The 6,573-nt window shown below is 33.7% G+C and overlaps 1 protein-coding gene across 1 annotated transcript in view; it reads left to right on the forward strand.

Annotated features, from left to right (window-relative positions):
• The first annotated feature begins 429 nt into the window (after positions 1-429).
• The window catches only part of LOC106107082 (allatostatin-A receptor), a 19,571-nt gene continuing 13,427 nt past the window's right edge, over positions 430-6,573 (forward strand). Inside the window, exon 1 of the mRNA XM_013287783.1 lies at positions 430-507. The gene's annotated coding sequence lies outside the window, so the exon portion shown is untranslated. The remainder of the gene's footprint in view (positions 508-6,573) is intronic.

The following is a 6,573-nucleotide window of genomic DNA, read 5'->3' on the forward strand; positions in this document are numbered from 1 at the left end:
ACATTTCATTAAAGACAGAAAGAAGATTGTACAGAAATGTAATTTGATCTACAAGTGGACAAAATTACATGTTTCGTGGAAGACACGTTTTCATTAACAAAGGTTCCCTGTGATGTTTCGTTGGCCGTGATTTTCCCGACAGTGGTTTCCATCTTGTATCTCGCAGGGAGCCAGATCGCAATATCTCAGTCATCGTTCGGATGCCGTCGTGCTCGGACGTTCCACGCTTAGATATCTTTGAACTTGTTAACGTTGAACGAATCGTAAAATAGTTTATTAAAAATATTCACAGTTATCTGCAACATTCATATTTTATTTCGTTTAAAATTTTGTTTTTCACTGTGTTGTTTTTTATTTTTTTTTAATTACAATTTCTATCACATGAATTAATTTATAATAAAGTGAGATATACATAAAAATAGTCTGTTAGTTTTAAATATATTTAACAGTTACTGAATTTCATTAGCATCTGTTTCCGCTGGACTTTTCACAAAAACAGGATGTAATGTAAGTACATTAACATTTTATGTGCATGATATACAAACAAATCTATGTAGTTTTATATTTTATTTGCACAAGTTCTTAACGCGTATACATTTATTTTTAATTTAAGCTCCTTAAGAAGTTTTCGCTACGGATTATATTGAGTTTTAATTGTCTCTTCTGTTAGTATAAGTACAGAGGCTGACGTTTTTCGCAAATAATAATGCTGTGGAATGAAACGCATTTTTTTATCTTTATCTTTATGTCGTGATATTTTTATTGCGTCAAACTCTAACAGTTATTGGTCTATAAATATGGAATGTAGTAAAACGTGTAAAAAAACTGTCAATGTGTTAAAATGTATCGATAATATGCTTTATTTATAGCTGTGGACATAATTCTCTAACGTATAAAATGTTAAAAACGAACCAAAAATAAAACCGAAACCTTTCTTCGATACATAATTCTTTGTAGGCACACATTTAATAACAATTTGCTCTAGTACGAAATTTTCCGATACTAGATGTTGCCTGCGATTTATCCATGCAATACTAAGATAAAAAAAAGTAGCCTGTAATATGCCCGTCTATGTCAGTAAAAGTCCCGTCGAAATTGACCTAGCCATTTCGGAAATTACACATGACAAACGCGGCTTCGGGCAGACAGACAGACAGACAGATAAAAATTTTATAATGCGATTTGCGTTATCAGCAATGTAAATTATCTTCCCAAAATCTGGAATTTTTCTTTTGATATTACAAACAGATACTCCAATTTTATATGTACAGATATTGATAAGATGCGAAATGAGTATGTTAGAGGAAGTTTGAGAGTAGCCCCAGTGATAGAGAAACTAAGGAGTAAAAGAAAAAGTTATGAGGAGGGATGAATGGCATTTTAAAAGGAGAACTAGATTTATGAATGTCGAGGCAGGGGAATAGGATAAGGTAGGAGAGATGATGACGTTTACCTTTGATAGAAGCGCCGGGTCAAGAATATTCCTACTTAATAAATGGGAAGGGTACTCATATGACAGAAAAGAGAACAGACGTATATCCTTTGCCACCATGTAGAAGCCAGAGGTCGGCTCGTCTTTAAAATGTAACTGAAGTGTGTGTTTTTAAATCGAATTGTTAAGTAATGACTTATTAGTACTAGCTGTTCCCGCGCGGCTTCATCCGCACGACATTATGAAAATTTTATTTTGTTGTTTACATTTGTCAAATTATCGATAACAAATGTCAAAATGACATGACATGACAAACCTTGGCAATCTTGCTTGCTTGACGTTGACACTTATGGCCTCTTTCCCACATTAGGGTTTTTATCCAAAATATTTACCCCCTAAGTTTAATGGCATGAAAATAAATAGCCTAAAGCATGACGTAACTGTAGGGCTTTTTATTAATAAAATAATTATTTAAAAATATGCTGTAATTGTTGACATCTTAGGCAACAAAGAAGTGTGTGAATTTAGTTTTCACTGATTTTTTTTAAAGAATAATTGCTATTTTAATGTTAAAATAAAATGAACGTTAGAAAATAATACTCATTGTTATTTTTTTGTGAATGAAAAACAATATTCAATACAAAGAAACCTTAGAAAATAATTTTCACGAAAGACGAGTTTCTTTTGTCTGCTAAAATTAAATTATAAATTTTTAGTAAAAATTATACCCTGCGTAAATTTAACCTAAGTTTTTGTCGGGGTGTTTTCATATTTTCTGTTATAAGTAGGGCTCCTTATGAATTAATTTTATCACTTTCACTACTTTAAAGTGCGCACACATCTTTGACTAAACTATCGAACAACTAATCGCGCTTTGATTCCTCTGAGCTTATGGAGGTGCGCACACTACTCGATTTTAGTGGTCCAATAAAACAGTTGCATTTGCTGCGTAACAATCGAAAATCGCAACAGTAGAGTAACAGTATAGTCAAAGTTTTTCATGCTAGAAGCGACTCTTAATGTAGAAAATAAATTAAAGTCCCTCCGCCCACACGGGGAAGTAGAAATATGTCAAATAGAGTGTAGATGAGATAGTAATGAACCTGTCAGCCGGCGATCATAACTGAGCTTGAGTTTGTGTGGCAACGCAATTTACAGTTATTAGTAAACTCGGTGTAGTCATCGTCATATTGTCATATTGCTGATAACATAATATGCGAGATTTATTTGTTAACTAGCTATTGCTCGCGACTTCGTCCTCGTGTAATCACAAAAATGAAATCGTACCCGCGGGAACAGTAGCTATTTCTGGTATAAAAAGTAGCCTATAATATGCCCGTCTATGTGAGCTACCCTTCAGTGAAAGTCCTTTCGAAATCCGACCTGCCGATTAACCGGAACAAACGCGGCTTGCGGACAGACAGATAAACAGAACAAAAATTTTTGAAATGCGATTTTATCACCAACGCAAATACATTATCTTTCCGAAATCTGGATTTTTATTTTGATATTATAAACACAGTTTTATTACATATATTGAAGACCAGCTTTCGCCCGCGACTCCGACCGCGTGGTATAAAAAAAACAGAAGTAAGTAGCCTATGTGTTCTTCGAGACTATTCTTTACGTCTATACGAAATTTCATCGAAATCCGTTCAGCCGTTTTAGCTACCAACTAACATCCATCCGTCCATCTAAACTTTCCCATTTATAATATTAATATGATAGACTTTATTTCCACTGTCACATGCCAATTACAGTCTCTAGTACACCTCGATCGATTTAGTGGAAATAATCAACTGTGCTTAAACTCGCGTTATTTATGACTTTTAACGTCTATTTCCACTATCGACGCCACATACGTTGAATGTCGCTTGTTGAAGATTCTATAATGAAACATTATTAATAAAACCTAAGTATTACATCTATTATTAAGTATTGCGTCGGTGGCACAGTGGTTTAAGCACTTGACTTGTAATCTACAGGTCTTGGGTTCGAATCCCGCCGCCATGTACCAATGTGATTTTTTTGTGAATTGTGAATTTTCATATGTACATAATTTACCCAACGTTCGTACGGTGAAGGAAAACATCGTGATGCAACCTGCACATATCCGCGAATAAATTTAAAGATATGTGTGAAGTCAACCAACCCGCACTTGGCCAGCGTGGTTGACTATGGCCTAGTTACCCTTACTTAGGGTAGGCTCCGAGCCCCTCGGTGGGGACGTATAGAGAGCTGGTGATGATGATTACATCTAAAATTGTAAATCTTCATGAACATTTCATTCCAAAAGATACTGGTTAACTACAAAGATGACCTTAATTTGTAGGTATTTATTCCAGATTATAATCAGTACAGAAACTATCTCCGTTGGACGTCTACAAAGTAAAATATCAAAGGTATATTGTTAACTAAGTCACCGACAGGCAATTTGGGATTCATTAATTTTTTTTATCAAACGGAATCAAATTCCGTCTCCGGGAATTGAACGACAATTTAATATAACTCTACAATGCTATTTAACTTTTATTCCTTTCATTTTCCCTCGCTTTTGATTTGTGAACCGGTTTCCAATTACGAAATGTTTTAACTGTTACTTCTCAATTTCATTAGCTATTAAATCGAGGAAAATGCCTTTTAATTTTCCACAAAGAATAGCTGTTCCCATGTTTGCATTTTGTCAAATTATAGCAAATGTCAAAATGATAACATGACAAACCTTGGCAATTTTGCTTTCTTGATGTTGGTAGCAACTTATGGTCTCTTTCCCTAATTAGGGTTATTATCCAAATTATTTATCCCCTAAGTTTAATGGCGTGATATATAGCCTAAAGAGTAACGTAAGTGTAGGGCTTTTTATTAAATAAAGAATTATTAAAAAATGTGCTGTAATTGCTGATATCTTAGGCAACAAAGAAGTGTGTGTTTACGCTTTATTATAATAGTATATCCAAATTATTTATCCCCTAAATTTAATGGGTATACACGGACTAATCACGTTATTCGATTCGCAGTAACCAGCGGTATACCTGATGTCAAGAGATAATAAAAACGCACCATTAGCCACAAAACAAGCGTATTCAACGTTGAATAGGACAGTGAATTAGAACACGAATGACACTGAAAAAAATCAAATGTTTATTCTTTGATGCGAAGTAGGTCAGGAGTTTTAGGCCGAGTCAATACGTAAATAACTTTAAAGGTAGATGGGAAACATAGGTAAAGGGATTTTATTTCTTTTATTAATTGATGGTGAACAAAAGAATTGTGAAAATCAGCACATCCTGAAAGCTTTAAGCTCTTATTGGTGTACAATAAACAAATTAAAGCGTATAAAATGAACCAATCATTGTAGACCCTACATATAGCAAATTTAACATGAAAACTTGTAAATATAAAGTAGAAATGTTATTCTTTAACAATTATTTATATCTAAATGTGTATTGTAACAAAGTTATTACACAAATAACAAAGTTTAACAAAAAAAAATCATCCAAAAGTTGTGTAAAAATGAAGGGAAGTTTGTAAGAATAGGGTGCGTCGTAATTCCCGAGGAGTCTACAGTACATTACTGAGATGAGAAAAATCCTATAAAGTTTTTGTGTTACGAAATAATATTAAAGTATTATTAGAACGGAATATAAACTTTTGGCTGAAATATTAAGAGAGTACGCACACCTGAAACAACATGATCGCACAACTGTTTAGTCACGTTTTGATTTCTAAATGGAGGTGGGCTCAAAACTCGATTTTTAGTTGTACAACTAAACAGTGGATTTGGCTGCGAAACAATCGACAATCGCATCCAGACAAGCACAACAGTTGTGCGATAGTTAATCAAAGGTGTGCACCCGATCTTAGCAGAAAAATAATTAAAGATAAGGAAGATAATATTTGTGTTACAAAAAGTAAATTAAAAAAGTATATTTGTTTATGTCACGGCGCTTTCTGAATCTGTGTCATGGTTAGCGTCGGCAGTGACGACACAATACGATATCGTCACGTACAATTTGAATTGCGCAAATAACGAGCAATCCCTCATCACCATTGCGTCCTAAATTTCAGTCGAACTTTCAATTTAAAATTCCTAATTGTTTATGTAACTCGATAAGGGTAGATACTAGCTTTCGCCCGCACTACATCTGCGTCGAATCAAAGAAAGAAAAATAAAGTAGCTTTTGTGCTCCTTCGGACTGTGGTCTACATCTATGCCAAATTCCATTATGATCTGTTCAGATGTTTAGGCTACAAACTCTAACAAAAATCCATTCAAACTTTCACATTTATAATATCAAGTAAGATTAAAATGTAATACAGAGTATTTATTTTTTTTATTAGAAGAAATTTAAAAAGTGAATCCAGATATTAAAGAGTTCGGAGTCTGCCCTAAGCGACTAACTAGGCCACACTAAACAACGTTAGTCCAGTGCGTGTTGACTTCACACATAATTAAAATTTGACGGGTAAATTATACAAACCAAATTCGGAAATTGAAAATCACATTAGTATAAGGCGGGTTTCGAACCCAGGGCCTACAGATTACAAATTTTATAAACAGTGCTATCGGTCGAAAAAGACTGTGTGAAAGAGTAGGATGTCTTTTTAATATTTCTTGAAGCTTTTTGTTAATGAAATGGTTAAACATCGTAAATAAAAAATTCTATTTTGATTAAAAGACCAGCGGTATTTTTTAATTTACATTTGGTTATTAATCACATGCGTCCAATTTCGACACGTTTCATTCACAAAATTGCATAACATTGTAAATTTTATTTCACTATAAATTTGATTTGATTCATTTCAGATGTCAAAGCTGTGTCGATTGCTCATTGCATTTTTGTTATTTACCACTAATTTAAAATGAAAAAACGGCGATTAAATTAATAGAATTTCCATCTTACAATATTACTTTAATTTATTACCTCCCCTACCTTAATGTAAGGTCGGGTCGGTGCAATGAGTTTCCTCCAAATAACAAACAATCCATCCATCTCTTTCTAGATCCACATATACTCGTGTACTTCCACAGTCATATTATTTTAATTCCCATTAATTAAATGAATTGTTTTAGTATTTGATAAGACGAAAGTAATTTCCGTGAGACGCGGGCGCTATCAGCGAAGTTGTTTAGTCAGGTA

The sequence above is a fragment of the Papilio polytes genome, unplaced genomic scaffold (assembly GCF_000836215.1).
Source record: "Papilio polytes unplaced genomic scaffold, Ppol_1.0 DF822067.1, whole genome shotgun sequence".
Taxonomy (NCBI): domain Eukaryota; kingdom Metazoa; phylum Arthropoda; class Insecta; order Lepidoptera; family Papilionidae; genus Papilio; species Papilio polytes.